The 18,753-nt window shown below is 44.9% G+C and overlaps 1 non-coding gene across 1 annotated transcript; it reads left to right on the top strand.

Moving 5' to 3' along the window:
• The first annotated feature begins 2,909 nt into the window (after positions 1-2,909).
• LOC113247734 (U6 spliceosomal RNA) lies at positions 2,910-3,017 on the top strand. Its single transcript, XR_003313367.3, has one exon. It is a non-coding gene; the product is annotated as a U6 spliceosomal RNA (small nuclear RNA).
• The last annotated feature ends 15,736 nt before the right edge of the window (positions 3,018-18,753 follow it).

The following is an 18,753-nucleotide window of genomic DNA, read 5'->3' as shown; positions in this document are numbered from 1 at the left end:
AAGCCAGAGCTGCTTTATAAAGATGTCTAGTGCCTCAAGGACAGTAGGCTTAAGAGAGAAAGCGACAAATCAACGAATGGGGCAGACACGTGGATGAATGGATTGGCACCTACAGCCCGGGAGCTCAGATATTATTCTGTATCTATAGAGAGATGCAAGTGGAACTTGAACCCTAGCCCTCTCAGCATCTTGTTCTCCTTCCACCGGTCAACAAAATGACCATGTCAGGTGCTGCAGAAATGTCGGCACCCCGAGCGGAGGGGCAAGGAGCCAGATACCTCTGCTGAGAGCCCTGTTCCTGTGCTTTGGAAAGCTTATCCCTTCGCTCTCCTTCATTTGAGAGTTTAGTCTCTCTGACCCCATCCTGACAATGGGGTCCGATATGGAAGGGGAAATACAGGTGTGATACCTTTGCAGAGAGGCGGGCTTCTCAAAAAGTGTGCTTGGGCTAACACGATTGAATATTTATTTATTTATTTATTTATTTATTTTCACAATTGAATTTAAAGCACGGAGGCATGTGGGAGCTCATCTAGACCAGCCCTTCCATGCTGGTGACGAGGGCACAGAAGCCACCACTTGTGCAAGAAGAGCAGCACAAGCAGCCCAGCGTCTCTCTCCAGCGGCATCACTCAAGAGCATCACCAAGTATGTGAGACGATGCCACGTGCGACGGCGAAAAGGGAAATGTAATACATGAAGGAGGATCAGAAATGCCAGGATGTTGGGCAATGTGTGGGGAATGAGGTGTGATTTTAAATAGAAGAGTCGGCGGGGGTCTCAGTGACAAGGTGACATTTGAACAACAACTTAGGGGAGCTGAAGAGTTCATTGTATGGGCATCAGGGAAGAGGCTACTGGAACAGTCACTGAGAAGGCTCGTGAACCCACCCGCCCAGGGAAGAGCAAGGAGGCCAGAGTGGCGGAGTGCAAGGTGTTGGGGGGGTGGGGCAGAGGGAAAGGAGACAGCGAGTGCCCATAATGAGAACCAGGTGACACAGAGTTCTGTAGGCCACTGGAAAGACTCTGGCTTTCACTCTGCGTGTAATGGGTGCCCCGGTGGGACTGCAGCCAGGCACGAGACAGAGATTCAACTTACGTTCTGCAAAGATCACTTTGGCTGCCGTGCTGGACAAAGACAGCGGGTGATAGGAGAGCAGGTGGGGGGAGGGGGGGCACGGGAAGGCTATGGCAGTGATCCAAGCAAGAACAATGTATTAAAAATGATTAATAATCAAAACATAAGTTCTGGGCAAATGCTTGAGAGATGCCATCAGTCATTCATATAGAAATCATGCAGAGTAAATATCAGGAACCCCCATTCTATTTTTTAATGAGAAAATGGAATTCAGAGACAAAGACCTTCCTCAGTGACACGTATTTAGTCAATGGCAGAGCCAGATTTCAAATCATGACTCTCAAGTGTTGGGCACCTACTGTATGCAAGGGCGCTGTGAGACCTGGAGGGCTGGATCCCCGCTCCCTGCTCTCCAGGGCTACAGGCAGGTGGCTGACGAGAGGGGATGGGCCACGGGGACCCACAAACAGATGAAGAGGCAGCAGGGCATCTTTCTGTGCCTCCAACACATTCTGCTCCCACGAAATTTTCCCTAGATGCCCCCAGCAAATCCACTTCTGAGCGAGAGACCCATTAAGTCCCGGGCATAATTTTAAAAGGTATGGAGTAAAACATGGAGAATCAGAAGAAACTAAAAAAATAAATAAAAATAAAAGTCGGAAAACACATCTGCAGACTCCAGAGTATAGAGGAAGAGAGATCTGAAGGAGATGGGTCCTCCAGCTCTGGCTCTTTTCTCTTTCTCTGCTGGAACATGCTTTCTCCTCCTCTCTCAATTTTCATCAGGCTTTATCCAAGACGGGCATATACAGTCTTGCCCCTTCTCCCTGGCCAGGCAAATAATGCCATTGGGCAGGCGCCTGGGCAGTTCAATCAGTTAGGCGTCTGCCTTCAGCTCAGGTCATGGTCGGGGGTCCTGGAATTGGCCCACATTGCATCAGGCTCCTTGCTCAGCAGGGAGCCTTCTTCTCCCTCTCCCTCACCAACCCCCCAGGTCACCACTCATACTCCCTCACTCTCTCTCTGTGAAATAAATAAATAAGATCTTTTTATTTATTTATTTGTTTATTTATTTGACAGCGAGAGAAAGAGAGAGAGAGCCCAAAAGACCATAAGCAGGGGAGAGGAGCAGAGGGAGAGGGAAAGGCAGACTCCCCGCTGAGCAGGGAGCCCAATGCAGGGCTCCATCCCAGGACCCCCGGATCATGACCTGAGCCGAAGGCAGATGCTTAACCGACTGAGCCACCCAGGCGCCCCAATCAATAAGATCTTTAAAAATTAAATAATAATGCCAGTGGAAAGCTGACAAGCTGTGTGGCCCCCAGGCCCGTCTGCTGGTCCATCTATTCCTGGCCCCACCACCTGCATGGCACCAGGCTGCCCCAGCCGCTCCAGGCTCCCACGTCCACCACTTTGGGCTCCAGCTGACCCAGGGAAGATCTTGAACAAGAGATGGCAATGCTAGAGGAACGGAAACTATGTGGTTTCCCTCTCCCTCTTCTCTCCAGCCTCAGAGCGACTTGCCAGCCTAGCTGGTGACCGGCCCCTGACCTTGGGTAGCTCAGCGCTGACCCTCTCTGACCCTCTATCCCAGTTTGGGATAGCTTTCCTCCTTTTGCTCATCTCTGGGTGCTTTGTTCTACTTGTAATTTATTCTAGTTGGCTTTGCCTATCTTTCGTCACCAGTGTAGCTAATTCCCTGGATTAAATCCCTCCTGCTTTGAAGGCTTGAAGTGGCTTCTGCTTTCTTTGAATGACACACAAGCTTACTTTCATAGAATAGAAAGCCATGCCCTCAAAAATGTGCTGCGTTAGAAGCAATGCACGACAAGTGCTCGTTTCAGAAGCGCATGTACTAAAATTGGAACGATTCAGGGAAGCTCAGCACGAGCCCCCACGCGAGGACAACACCCAAATTCGTGAAGCAGGCCGTATTTTTTTTAAATGAAAAAAATAAAATTAAATTTCGAAGTCCCTGCCTTGAGTTCCACTACAGATTTATAATTTTACAGTAAAAAAATTCGTTTCGATAGACATCCAAGTGTTTAGGGTCAGAAAGGTAATTTTGAAAAATAATCATCCGTATCCTTAAAAGTTTTCATAATGAGGGGCGACGCATTCTATTTCACAAATTTTCTAAAAGGTTCATCAATATTTAATTTTCTTCTAAAAGCCACATTACGATTACCATTACAAAGTAAACAGGCTTTTGTTCCAAGGGAAAAAAATGTATCTCTGTGATGTGGCCGATATCTCTGTTAGCATAATACGGCGGAGGGGAGTATATTTGTAATAACAACAGATTCGTGCTCTGAATTCCTGCCCCTTGCTACTTTTACAAACTAAGCATCATTTTACCAGCGGGAAGACACGTACCTGACTTTGCAGCAGCAGGGTTCTATTCCTTAATGTTTGGCTAATCTTTGGGTGATCTCAAGGGAAGGTAATGGAAAATTTTTCACAGTTAGCAGGGGTTATGTGACCTTCTCTTTCTGTTACCTGGGTCAGCTAACGCTCTGCGAGATGGTAGGGAACGAGAACCTCATGAACGTGTCCAGAGCCTCTTCCCTGCTCTATTCAGAACCAACTTGTAGCTAGTCCTGAGTGCTAAGCTCTAATAGAGACGCTCTTAATAATTAATCCTTTCCTGAAAGTGCTTTGATTTTTCTGATTCACATTGAGTTGAGTATATATTTGGCAACTCTAAGCCTATTGGGCCAAACCAAAATTGTGTTATATTTCTGTCCCTGTGAGATTCGAGTGAGAGAAGCTAGAAAGGTGTGCTCTCCTAACCCATGAAGAGAAGCTTGGCATTATTCGCCTCACCAGACGGGGCACGTTTAGCCCACAGTAGAATATTCACGCGCACCGGTCACCGTGCCTCCTGGTCAACACGTGTGTGCCTCACACGTCTGTGCCTTTGCTCATGCTGTTGCCTTCCTCACGGTACCTTGCAACGCCATACTCAACTCTGAAGAGTCAGCTGTTGCCTCCTCCGAGAAGCCTTCCTTGACTCCACCCCATCCCCAGGCTTGCTCGGGAGCCTCCCCTCAGCCTTCCTTTCCGCCCCCCTGCTTTCCGCTGCACTTGGTTCCAAGGCAATCTCTGTGGGGGTCCGTGGCGCCTGCAGACTCCCCACTTCTGCGGGGCATGGACTGTCTCTGTATGGGAGCGTGCAGCCTACACAGTTCCTCGGGACATGTGTCCTGAGCACGGCTGAGCTGAGCGGAGCAGAGTGGCTGATAATTTATGAAGTCTAGATCTCGCCTCCGGCAAAACTGCAAAAGGCAACAGTTCTCCCAGCCCTGTGCTGCATGACCATTTCAGGACACAGGGGAACATTCATCTCTTTTCTGTAAAGTCGCCTGTGTGGGTTTGCTGCTTGCATTTTTCCTTTTCTTTTTGGCTTTCTTCCTATAAGAATTACACAACCTCCTGTCCTCCTCTTACCTCCTCCTCCTCCTGCACAGCTCTGTACCTCCGGCTCCGAAAAGCTATGAATAAAGAAAGACAGCTGGTACTTCAAGATCCTGTTACTAATTCAATACGTGCATACCTTTCCTGTGAGTCCTGCAGAGAGAGCTCCATTTTCTGGAGAATGGCAAAGCCAAAAAAGCCTTTCACTCCAGCCCTACAGAAAAATACAGACCTCAGAGGCCTGAAAGGGCTTTCAGAACTCAGCCTCGCCCCATCCTTTATGGGAGCGTGTTGGGTAACACAGCCAGACGTGGGGGAGGTGAGGCTTCACCGTTTGCCTGCTCTCCGCAACTCCAGGCCAGCTCCTTCGGCTCTTCGCTCTCAAATAGGGTCAATACCATCCACTGCTCAGCGTCCGGGGGAGGATTCATAAGCTCGTGTTCTGTAGAGTCTGGCCCCTAATGTTCAGAAATGGGTAGAAATAATAATAAAGAGGATGATAATCGTAAAATGTTTATTCACAGTGGTTATGGGTTAAATTTTATCCTCCCCAGATTCAGAGGTTGAAGTCTTAACCCCAGTACCTCAGCATGTGACCTTATTTGGAAAGAAGGTCTTTTCAGAGGTAATCAAATTAAAATGAAGTCATGAAGATGGGCCCTCATCCAGTATGACTGTGTCCTTATAAAAGGGAGATTTGGACCCAGACGCGTGCATGGGGAGAGCGCTGTGTGAGGATGAAGACAGGCGTCCCTGTGATGTTTCTAGAAGCCAAGGACCACAAAGGATTGCCAGCAAACCACCAACAGCTGGGGGACAGCCTGGGAACAGACCCTTCCTCGCAGCCTCCAAAGGAACCAACACCACCGACACCTTGACCTTGGATTTCCAGCCTCCAGACCCGTGAGGGATTGATTTCTGTCGTTGAAGCCCCCCAGTCTATGGTTATTTGCCTTTGAAGATATTGAGAACAGAGACATTAGACAAATGCCCAAGGTGACAGAGCAGCTAGGAGAGGGCGAGCCAGAGCACACACCCATGGGGAGCACACTGGCTGCCCCCCCTCTGCAGCCACACCCCCCACCTACTGCCTCCTCCAGCTCCCATTCCCCAGGCCCCTTTCTCTACACACTCAGAACGTGTCAACTCATCTTCCCCAATAACCCGGCCACCTTCCCATCTCCTACCTTACGCTTCAATTAGGAATGACATCCTTCCCACGAGAGATTCTGATTTAATTGGTCTAGGGTGGGACCCAGCCCTGACATTTTTAGAAGCTCTCTAGGTGCTTTTCATGAGAAGCATGGTGAAGACACTGCACTGGGCCATACGCCGCTTAGAGCAAGGCCACGGCTGCCTTACCTGGTGTCCACCATATTTGGTTCAATGGGTGTTCCAATGGGTAGGGCTTAATGACTGCATCCCAGGTAACAGGCCAATACACAGCTGCAATGCTCCAGGCCATGTTGGACCCATCTGTTGGTTGTGTGAACTTAACTGTGAAAGTTGCCTGACTCCCCAACACCATTTTCCCCTCCCTTCCTCCCTCCCATGCTCTGTGCCCTCCTGGGCTGCCCTCCTTGTATCAGATCTGCACTTTGCTCTCCACCATGGGGCTCTGACTCACCACACCTCCATTTTTAAAAATAAAATTTAATTTAAAACGTCAGGCTCTATGCTCAGTGGGGAGTCTGCTTGAAATTCTCTCTCCCTTTCCCTCTGCCCTTCCCCCCATTCCTGAGCTCTTTCTCTCTAAAATAAATAAATCTTAAAAAAACAACAACATTTGAGCGTCTCTCCATCACATATTTCAGAAAGTTCAAACTCTTTTTGCGACTCATCACACCTGTTGTTCTTCTCCCCCTTCTCCCCCTTTCTGTTCTGCAACATGCTGAGATTTGCTGCCCTAGTCAGACTCCCTTTCCGCAGCAAGCTTTCTCCTGCCTCAGGGCTTCGCTCCTTCTCTTCCTTCTGCCTCACAAGCCAACCAGGACTACTTTCCAACACTTAGTTCAGGAACCTCCGTCCCTGGACCTGCCCTCTCATAGACGGTCCACCCCCACCGGCCTCCCAGGCAGGGTTAGACCTTGGGGTTTCCACTTGCCCTCTTGGTCTGGCGACTGTGGTTATGCATTTATATTATCTGTCCCCCCAACTCTCTGCCGTCCTGGGAACATTGACTGTCCTATTCACGTCTGTGGGGCCATCGCTTAGCCCAGCATCTGGTACAGATTAGATGCCCAGCAAATATTTGCAGAATGAATGAGCAAATCATATTAATTGATATTTACCAGTGCTTCACAGTTTACAAAGTGTGTTAAATGGCAAACAGTAGGGGTAAAAGGGAAAGAAAGATCATGTGGATCTAGTGGCCGTTTCACCGAGGCTCCTGCCAGCCCTGACTCAGTTTTTCAAAGAGTTACTGTTCTTCGAGGGCCTGCAGTGGCAATACAGCCATTAGGGGAATGTGTTGGGTTTTGGACTTGGACAAAGAAGGCTGAGTTCACACATCAGAGTGGAACTGGCTTCATCCCCCTGCTTTGATTGACACCAGACCCCGGGCCACTCCATACTCCAACCAAGAGCCCTGAATGCTGCCATCTACAAGGACAGGTCAGCACAATTAACAGATGTTGCCAATGGCCATTTAAAAGGACAGGTGGCAGTGTGTGCATCCGTCCGCAGAGGTCACTTCTTGAAAACAAAAGGCTTTCCTGGTGGTTTGTTCAAGGCCAGAGCTCCTAGGGAGTCTCCCTTGTCCATTTGGAGCACCAAGCCCATTGTCAAGACTTCTGGCCAAGCCATTGTGAAGCGATGAGGAACAGGGGATTAGGGTCACACAGAAGGAGGATTGGCTTTGAAGCTACTCCTGGGCAGGACCTCCCTGCTGGGGGCCCCGGAGAAACTAATGGACTGATAGGCAATGGGCGTAATCTCAGGCCTGTCTGCCGTCCAACTGCTTCAGCTCCTTAAGTACACCCCGTGTGGTCCCTCAAGCTCGTGTGGTGCCAGCATTAGAAGTCACTACTGTCACCCACATTCTGCCTTTGGGATTGTGCCAGGCCACCTCCCGTCCATCCACTTTGCTCCTGCTTCAATTCTGCTTTCCTTCCAGGATCCACACCCCCTCTTAGCTTCATCTCCTTTGGGTTCCAATTCTGAGTCAATCTCCATGGATCATGGCACTTGATTTCTGGCTAGAAGTCTCAGCTTCGGTGGTCACCACCCTGCCCCACCCCACCCCACCGCCCCCGCCTCCCACCTGTGCCCCCAGTACACCCAAGGGCAGATCTGCCAGTCTCTTCTCCTGGCTTCCCATGCTGATACCACAGCAAGAGGCTTTAGATTCTAAGTAGTCCTCATTTGCTCCTCTTCCTTCAGGGTCCCCTCTGGCCATCTACAATCTGTGTTACTCTCAATCCTGTCCAATTTTCCATCCTTGAGCCCACTCACTCCTGAAGCCCATTTCTAAGTTAACACCGTTGATCGCAGAGCCATGGAGTGGAAAGACGTGGCGTGTATTATAATAAACATGCTACTCTCAATAGAAAGAAATATGTCAGGAAGGTGTTTACCCAGTTGTTTGAGAGAAGAAACATCATCTCCTTTGTATGATACAAAATAAAATAATAAACTGCCTTGTTAGGCATAAGCCAGATGCAGAGGGCCTTGGGCACATCTTAGCATCAACCCCATGAGTTGTTTGAGTTACCTGGTGAACAAATTGAACAGATACAGAGTGGTGGGCTGTCATGAGCGCACACAGATGCCGCTTGAATCCTGGACAGATGGCAGCCTTTTTCCAGGCACTTTGTTTCCTTTAGCCCCAAAGTCTTCCCGATATTTCAGATTCATGCTGTGATTTTTTAGTGGAATGAAATTACAGCAGCTCAAAATTATATCAATAATTATATTCTGCTCAGATGAGAATGAGTGTGTTCCAAACTGCTAGCGGGACCTCTAGCAACCATCAGGAAAGCAATTTCTATGTGCCAAATAATTAAGTAGAGCATTTTAGAAAAAAAAAAAATGAGGAGGAAAGGCTGTGTGTGAGCTCATGCGGATCTGAGAAATTTTGCCTCTGTCATCCACCAGCCAAGACTGAAGTCTTTGAAGCCTTAGTTGTCTTCTTTGGAAATTAGAAATGATGCTAGCCTAGCGTATGTAATTGTGATGATCGGATGGGGGATGCATTGTTACATACATTGCAAATTATATCAGAGAAGGTGATGCATAAAAAATAGTCACAAAATGAAAGATGAAAACTCTTAACTGGGGCTCCCCGGGGATTCCCTGGGTGCGAGACTGGGTTACTATTCAAAAATATTTTAAAAATTCTCTCTAGTTCCAAGAGCAAACTACCTCTTCACCCCTTGACTCTGGAATTGGCCGCATGACTTGCTTTGGATTATGAGATGTGAATTGGTGTGACGTAAGCGTGAAGAGTTGCAGGGTTGTTCTTGTCTTCCTCTAGTTCTGTTATTGCCCTGAGCAAAACTGTATGCAGGTGGAGCTGCCTGGCAGGGAGGGTGGGGCAGGGGCGGGGGGCGGGGGGGGAGTCCAGTCGCAGTGACTGATTTCAGTTGACTGTTAGAAGCATGTGGAAGCCCAGCAGAAATAAGACCCTCAGCTGATCCACAGAACCATGAGCATAAGTGATTGTTATTTGAGGCCACTGAGTTTGAGAGTGCTTTGTTTGCAGTAATTTTGTGACATTAACTTTTCCCCTCTCTACATAGGTTGACCGTATATCTCCGTTATGCAGAACAGCCTTGGTTTATGTCTGTTTTAGGGTCTCATCTGTTTTACCATTTTCCCCGTCTGTCTTTCCTTCCTTCCTTCTTAATCTTTCTTTTTCTTTCTTTCTTTCTTTCTTTCTTTCTTTCTTTCTTTCTTTCTTTCTTTCTTTCTTTCTTTCCTCTCCTCTCCTCTCCTCTCCTCTCCTCTCCTCTCCTCTCCTCTCCTCTCCTCTCCTCTCCTCTCCTCTCCTCTCCTCTCCTCCCTTCCTTCCTTCCTTCCTTCCTTCCTTCCTCCCTTCTTCCTTCTTCCTTCATTTTAAACAAAGTATTGCTATTTGTTGCACTGAGATAAACTCAGATGGACTTGGTAGACCTTGACTTTGCACTTCGTCTTTCTGCATGATCTATCTACTGGAGTTGAAATGAGTGCACTCAAGAGAGACCCATGTTAACATCTGATTAAATCTGAAAGGTGGTTAAAACAACACATCTCTCTTTTCTCAACCTTCCCAAACAGAATGTAACTAACACCTCTCTTTTAGTGACAACATGCAAGGGACTTGCAAATAAAGCAAAATGTGCCCGGGCACTAGCAGCTAAGGACAGCTAACTCTTCCCATCCTTGAACGGCCGTGGGAGAGAAGCTGGAGCTTCTGCCTTCGGTCAGCTGGTATACCGTCCATCTGCGGCAGCACCACACAGAAACTTGCAGGCTTCACAGAGCTCCTGGGCCACCAATCAGAGGGGTTGTGTAGGAACCGGTAAATTACAGCTCAGGTGTAGATTAAGCACGGGCAGGAAATAGTTTGAGAAGCCTGCTTTAGAATGTTGTAGCAGAAGAGGATGTCATCTATTAGTCAATATAAATCTACAACTATTTTTTAATGGTTTTATTTGACATACTTTTTTTCTCTTTTGCTATTAACTTTGTTGGCATAAAGTACCAAAAAAAGTGCATAATTAATGAAATATACAGTCTAAATTTTTGTTTTCAAGAAAGTTAATTATGCTATATCACAAAATGCTTGCAAACACTTACCTTCCACCGTGGAGGGCTGTTGTGATGTCACTAACCACAGGGAAACTAAAAGACCAACCGTGCTGTAGAACCATCAGTATCCATTTCAACATTATTTAAGAAGACAGTGCCCGACCACCATGATTTAACACACGAAGAGCAGCAGGTGTGTTTGTTTTCACTGTCTGAAGCATGACTTTGAATTTAGATCAAATCACTATTCAAATTAAATTGGCTCTTGTTTCATTCTGAGTTTTCCTGTGCACATACCAAAGGTGAAACTATGATGGTTTATGTGTTGTCTCTATGCCTCGAAGTTCACAGAGTGTTTAATGATTCTGGTTTTATTACGCAAATAAATACTTCAAATGGAAAGTCAGATTATTTTAATAATTAGTCTTTTTTTAATTCATGAAATCAAGGCAGAGCTATTTAAACGTTACCACAAATTCAGTTCGAACGTTCAGCATGAAAGATCAAATTATTTGTCTTTACAAGGTAAGGTAAATATAAGATTAAGGAACCTACATGACAGAACCTAGCTTGGAATTGGCTGTGAGGCAAACATACTTAACAATGACATTCATGCACACCGGAAACTAATACAACGTGTATGTCAATTGTGCCTCAATAAGAGAAATAAAAAGCCATTCAGATAAACTGTAGGGATCTGCGAATCAAAATCAAAGCTGTAGTTGTCAAAATGTATAAAGACACGCACACGATATGTACACCCAGAGGCAAATAAACATCCCCAGTAGCTAAACTGCAAAATCGTTGACAGAGCTAATGTTGAGTATCTTTCTAAAAACCAATCTATGTATGTCTACGTTGTTTGTTCCCTTTCTTTAATCAGATTTAGAAGTGTTTGATTTTTGAAGAACTACTCTGTAAGTCAACCCAAATGTCCTACAAGGCCATTACACTTTTTGAAAAATGACCTCTACATTTTGGCCATGTTCTGTTCAAAACTAGATGGAAATCTTTGATCAAAGAAATGGAATGCACATTCCCCACTGCCCGAGATAAAAAGCAAAATAACTTCTGCAGCTTTTGAAGCTCTTAACAAGTTGCCATCGGTAAAACAAAGCTTACAAACAAGATCTTGAAACACCCCTCCAAAAGCAAGGGGAAATATTAACAATGGTGAAAGTGTAATTTACAAGTTTGCATTCTGAAATTTCTTAATATGTTTGACAAAATATTCTCAAGAATTATGAACAGAAATAACTATTATCGGAGAGTTTCGTCTACTACTGCATCTGAGGAAAAAAGGTACTCTGAACGAGGAAAAATTATGCCCAGGGACAAACCTTGAAGAGTGAAATGCTTAGACTTTTCAGTATGAAAGGAACTTTTTAAAGTGTGTTCTAGTGAAAGGAGTCAGAAGTGTCAAATGTCAAATTTTTAAATTTTAAAGTAAAACTTGGAAGAAGATTAAAGACAATTTTATTAAAATGAAAGAAGACCATTGAACAAAATTTTCAGGAAAGTACATAATTTTAAAGACACAAATAATTTTAAAACTGTTTAAAATGTATACACTCTAAGATCATTCATTCCACTTAGATTATTTTTTGTTTGAGATAATCAGTATAAAGAAGTTTTGACATTTGCTTTAATGTACTTGGATATATATTGTTTTTTGTGGGTATTTGATTTGTATTTAAAATTACTTTTAAAAATAGGTTTGACTAGAATTAGGTGATAGATCATCAGTATTATACAATTAATTTGTCCATCAATAAATACATTTTTAAGGGGCACCTGGGTGGCTCAGTTGGTTAAGCCTCCATGGGCGCAGGTCATGATCTCAGGGTCCTGAGATCAAGCCCTGCGTGGGGCTCTGCACTCAGTGGGGAGTCGACTTGAAATTCTTTCCCTCTCCCTCTGCCCCTCCCCCTGCTGGTGCTCTCATAGGCACACTGTCTCTCTTTCTCTTTCTCAAATAAATAAACAAATCTTAAAAAATACATTTTAAACAACATATTTAAGTTCAGTTCTTTCAGTTTCAAAATATATCCTGGCTCCAACAATAAATTGAAAAGTCACTGTATCTCTGGGTCCCTTTCACTGTCATATTATTGTTTGTTTTCTAAGTAAAGCAATCAATGAGCACTTCAAAAAGTCCTATTTAAATTGTGCAGAAGTAAAGATTACAGAACAGCGTTTCCGTATCCAGCCACTCTGGGTCCAATAACCCTGAACGACAGATGTTTCTGGAAGAAAATCCAGGATTTGGGTCAAGAAAGTTCTGGGTAAATATGTTTAAGGGCCATTTGTGGTAGTGCAGGATTCTGATGTTCTTTTTAGGTATGACTTGCACTCTTTTAAATGTCCCTAAAAATCACTATTCGTGTTTACTTAGAACCTCTCTATTAAGTAGTGAGAAATGTCGAAGATATGGTGAAAAACGATGCTCTTTTGTTGTCACAAACCAAAAAAGTTTTAAAACCCTTACATCAAGGCCATAGCATTACCAAGTGCTAGCTAGAAAATACTATCTCATGGGATAATCGGTGTCATGTCTGTTGCACTGGCCTAGGGGAAAAGAGACACGTTTCAACGTCTTTGCTACAGCACGTGGCCGGAGAATGTCAGAATAAAATGGTCACAGAGGGTTTTCGAGAATATTAGGATTAGCTTTTGGCACAAAGACCAAGAGATTGCAGTGTTTCCTTATTGTTCAAAGTGAACCTGAGTTGTCAGAGCAAACAAACGTGTTACAGAGTGTTTTCTACACGCCGTGCATCGTGTACGGTACAAGAGTGCACTTCCCGAAGGCCTACTTCTATTAGTCATTTCTATCTTTATTGGAGGCTTAACCGTTAATGCCTCAGGGTTTACCTTTTAAAAATAGCTCAGACAAGAATGTTGAGGCCGTTTTAACGTGACAATGTGTAAGTCGTCATGCATGTGTCTTTGAATTCCAGGATGTATTTCCTAGTTATAAAACACATAAGTTCCAAATGTCACAGATACTTGTAAGAACTTTGCACCTAAAACGAAGGCAACATGAAGCAATCCAGTAACAATCATTCATGCAATCCTCGGAACATTCTAGATACAGCTTGGGCACATGTGAGCAGTGTAATCGCCATTCTCACATACATGGATGTGATCCTTTTTTTAGATGACACTTACTCATCTGTCATTTCATTGGATTTAGAAATCAGCTGTCAGGGGGATAGACCAATGTTACAATTCTCTGATATTTCTATAGAAAAATTTAAAAGGTCAGATTTCCTTTTTTGCAAGCTTTTCACGTTGCCTCATTTGATCCTGAAAACAATCTGATGAGAAAGTCAGCATAAAAATTAGATCTGCTCTCTTGCCCCAGGCTGTTGGAGTTTGAAAGTAACATCTTGCAAACTCAACTTGATCAGTTGAAAGGGAAATTTATTGTAAGGATCACCTTTCCAACTCACGTGACAAGTAACAGCATCCCGCCAGCCAGAGAAGACTGTTCTCTCTCTCTACCACAGGTCACCTTGAATTTTTTTATTTCTGCTTTTCTTCATCTCTTACTCGGTTCAATTGATTTCCTCAGGACCTACCGTGGCCGGCAGCCCCTAGCTCTCTGTCCAACTGCACCGTCCTCAATCCACCACCATCCTCTAAGAATTTTCAGGGTTTCCTAAAAACACAGAAAATCTGAATGACTCAACCCTTCCTGTGACCTGGTTCCCTTGGGTTAGAGAGTCACCCTAACCCAATCAGCCATAGATGGGAGTGTGGGAACTTTCTGGAAAATGTTGGGAAGTTAAGTATCTAATTAATATCTGTTAACACTCTCTGTGCCAGATACTGGGATAAATATTTTATATGCGTTTTCTCATTCTATCTAGTTAACAACTGTATGTGTAGGTAGTAGTATTTTTATTTTATAGATGAAGAAACAGATTCACTGACTTGTCAAATACCACAGGTTAGAAAGTTGTAAAGCCATTCTTTTCGTTCTGGGCATTCGAATCCAAAGCTGTGCTTTTATTCACTGTGCCATGTTGTATTTCATAATCTCTAAATTTAGTACTATCTCAACTTTAGGAAATCATTCTGAAATGTTGATGGAGCTTCTTAAAGCCTAAAGTTTATCTGGATCCTGAAATGTCTAAGAATTACTGGGAAATGCTGGAAATTAAAGGAAGACAAATGTGGGTTACACACATTCACAGACTCAAATGGATGAAATCAGCGTGGCATTGTCGTAAGGCGGAAGGTCATAAAATAAGGATTTCAGAAAAGGATCCATTTTACATATGAGTACTTAGTATATGAATGAAGCTAATCAAATCACCAGAGAAAGAATAAACTGCACAAAATGAGGCAAGACAGTAGCTATCAGGGTAGAGTGATACTTCATAATACATACGATTTTTAATTTTAACTTCTGGACGCATGAAAGGCATACAGTATTTATGTAATACGTATTTATGAAACATCACTATTACCTAATGCTACACAAGGCAGCATTAATTCGTATCCAAGATGATTTTTATATCAGCTTTGTCATGTCAGTTCTCCTTGAGTCCAATTTTTTCATTCAGCAAACACATACTAAGCACTTTTTCCGGGTCATGCGATAGGATTACAAAGTTAAAAAGCACCGTCTCTGCCCTTAATTAGCAACTGTGTTATTCTTCTGTTTCTCATAGTATCCAGTTCAATTCCAGCCTACAAAGAGTTTTTAATACTCCTTGGTGGCCAAGAACCTTGCAATACTCCGGACATAGAGCGGAAGAAAAAGAAGAGGAGGAGGAAGAGGAGGACCGGAAGGAAGAGGAGGAGAAAAGGAAAGGAACCAGGAAGAAAGGAAAGAAGAAAGGGGAGAGGGGGTATGATTAGTTCCTGCATGAAGGAAAAGTATATTCCAACTGGAAAGATGTACAAACAAATAATTTCAATATAATATGACAAACGCCAAAAAGGATGTAATGGCTGATTGTAGAGGACGCACTGAGGAAGGGCATTTAGAGGGGTGTGGGCATCCCAGGAAGACTTCCTCGAGGTGGTGATGCTAAAGCCGGGAGCAGGCCAGCAGAATCCAACCACCAGAATAAAGAATCGTACATATTGGATACGTACGTACTGAATTGATTGAATAAACAATGAATGGTTCATTGACTAGATCAATAGTAAGTGGATGGAGGAATCAGAAAGAGCTAACATGTGATGTCTGACCTCTAGGCTTTTAATTCCTCACTGGAGAAAAGAAACAGAAGCACAGGAACTCAATTATTCTTCCAGAACAAATCTGAAGACAAGTTCTCCGTCAGAGTGCCTTTGGCAGCTTGGAACAGAACCCATGACTGAAGCAAGGCATAAACGCTGAGTGTTTGTAGAACCGCTGGGCATGTGAATGTCCCCGAGAGGGGCTTGCTTATTTCACAGCTCAGAGAGACCAGGCCTCTGGGCAGCTGCTCCCCGGTTCTTCTAGACAGGAACAAACAACACACTGGGGGCGTGTTTCCTTTGCTCACAGGACTCTACCCCACACTACTCCACCTGTGACACTAGAAGTGAGGATTTTCCACACATCAGGGGATTCTGGGACACTAACTGGATGGCCCTACTATTGAACTCAATTTTGACCCTGAGATGGTGTCAGATTCCACAGGTTCAGGGCTCTGTCCCCCAAGATTGCTCCCCACGCCCGACTGCCCAACACACACGCGCACACACACACACACACACACACACACACACACAAGCTTCAGATGCCGATCCCAAGTCTGGTAGTCACCAGTGCTTCTGACAGGCTCTAAATCAATTTCCTAAAACCCCCTCCTAGGGTTCAATTTAGTTTTCCTGGAGGGACTCACAGAACTCGAGAAACCAGTGTAGTTACTTTATTACCTGTTTATCACAAAGCGTATTAAAGGATACCAATGACCAGCCAGATGAAAAGACACATAGAGCAGGGTCAAGAAGGGTCCTGAGCACAGGAGTTTCTGTCCTCATGGAGTTCGGGGTACAGAACCCACCGGTACACAGGGGGTTCACCAACCTAGAACTCTCTGCGTCGCCTTTCTGGGGTTTTATGGAGGCTTTATCCATAGGTATGGCTGACTAAATCATTGGCTATTGCTGATGAACTCAGTCTCCAGCCTCTCTCCCATCCCTGGAGGTTGGGGTGGGGCTGAAAGTTCCAACCCTCCTATCCAGGCTGGCCACCAGCCCACCACCGGTCCTTGGGGACTTTCCAAAAATCACCTCATCAACATAAACTCAGGTGTAATTGAAAGGGGCTTGTTATGAATGACAAAAGTCACCCATTTCACCTTTATTGTTCTTGGAGCTATTTCAGGAACAGAGGACAAAACAAAATATTCTAACGGAAGATGCCCCTTTGGTTGTTATATAGGAAATTACAAGGGTGTTAGGAGCTGTGTGCCCGAAACAGTGGAAGAAGACCAAATGTCCATTTTTTTTTAAGTCCCACTATCCCATCTTGGCCTTCCTTTGTGGTTGCAAGATGCTGTTAAAGCCTCAAGCTTCACATCCTCACACAGCAATTTCAAGACAAGAGGAGGGTTCTCCTTGTGGAGCACTTTTTTTTCTTTTTTTTTTTTTAAACCAGAGGGGGAGGAAAACCTTTCCAGAAGTTTTCTCAAGTATACTTTCCTCAGTTCCCCTGGGCAGGATTATATCCTATGGCCTTGCTTAGTTGAAGGAAGGCTGGGGAAAAAGCGTATGGCATTTCAGTCGCCAGAGAGAGAACTATAGAAGAAGGGTGGGAGAATGACTGTCGGCTCTACAGACAATCGTGTGCGCACATGAGCTCAGCAAGCCCTAAGGAGGATCACCCGTACCTGGGACGATGTTCTGTATGCTAAGGGGACACGCGGGAACATCAGCTCCTAAGTACGAAGAAGTAATAACAAGTCTGCAACCTTTACTATCTCTTCATGCTTCTTTTATGTACAGAATTGTCCCCAGAATAAAAGAAGGGCCTTTCTTTTAAATATTCTATTCACAGAAATGCAGAAAAGACCTTCCCTCTTCCTTGGTCGATACCTCGCATCGACTCCAAGGAAATCACTGACCCACTAGAAACTGGGAACTGAGAAGAGGTGAACATCTATCTATTCCGAGCGGACTCTTTACTGGATGCCTGTCACACATCGTGTCATGGTCCATGGTCACACTTACCTCATTCGATGGAAATTTAATGTCACCCATGGCTCAGTGGGTCAAGTTCTTGTCTCAAGTCAGAGAGCCAAGAGATGGCCTCACCTGGTGTCCATCTTTGGCTCGTCTGACTCTGAAGAGCATCCCTCTATGAGAGCATCTACAAGCCCGGAGGTGACATCACGAGCGTCTGAATGTGCCAAACATCCTTGTCTTCTAAGCACTCCCGCTGGAAAAACTCAGGCCTGATGGTAGGCAGAAGACGTCTCCTTTAAGCCCACTCTTGCTTATTAATTGATTACATCATGGGCCTCACACTGTGGCGCCCATTTTCACAGCCCAGGAAATTTACACGGATTGTGCAATGACAACCATAAATCATAGTCGAAACAACTCTGAGAACAAAAATACCAAGGGTTTGCCTGAGGTTTGCAGAACCTTTCATCGGAAAGATTACGTAATTTGTTTTGAACCTACACATTCATTATTCATTCAACAGATATTAACGGAGCATCTACCGTGCGCCGAGCCCTGCGCACTCGTGGCTGTTTATAAATGCTGACTTGTGATCTGCCTTGGATTCAACACCTATGTCCTGATTGTTCACTACGTGCCAAACAACGTGATAGATTCCGCTGGGTTAAAAAATGAAGCAAAACCTGGTCCCTGCACTCCAGAACTCTGTCACTGGAGAATCTTCAGTCGCTCCAGGAAGAAGAAATGTGTTCTGCCCTTTTGCCTATTGTAGAAGCCTAATGACATGTATAAAGTCAGAGAATACATGCTGGTATTTTTGTTTTCACCCCCTCCGGACGTATTCTGTACCCTTCTTTTCACTTCTCTGTGCTGCAGGAGGCCAGTTCCTGTGGCCTGCTTAATGTGAGCTCCCTTGCCTGATGTCATCGGGTCTGAGCCAGGAGAGGCACCGGTGACACACTGCACGGGGAAGGGGATAAGAGACAATTCAGGTTATTTCTTCTCTGCTCCCTCCTGGCATCAGTACCGCATGTCTGGGAGGGGCTGTGTGACCCTCTGGACTGGGGCTCCCACCAGGTCTCCTCCCCCTGAGGTCTGGGTGAGTCTCGTCCAGAGATCCAATTCTCATCGGGCTCTGGGAACCTTGTTTTCCTTTTGTCCGCAGCAGTGGTCACTGCCTCCTGCCTACTCTCTAGTGGTCCCTAACTAGTGTCTGGGTACCTAACTAACTCTGCCTTATTTGTTCTCTTAACCTGGCACGCACATCTACAAGGGGTCCCTGTCCTAAAAAAATCTCTTCCGGTGAGCCATCTGGATCAAATTCTCTTCCTTACTGGGACCGTGGCTAATCAGAATATCAAAGCTAATGAAAATTTAGAAATCATCTGATCTGT

The sequence above is a fragment of the Ursus arctos genome, unplaced genomic scaffold, assembly GCF_023065955.2.
Source record: "Ursus arctos isolate Adak ecotype North America unplaced genomic scaffold, UrsArc2.0 scaffold_8, whole genome shotgun sequence".
In the NCBI taxonomy this organism is placed as follows: Eukaryota; Metazoa; Chordata; class Mammalia; order Carnivora; family Ursidae; genus Ursus; species Ursus arctos.
This window is presented reverse-complemented; position numbering and strand designations above follow the sequence as displayed.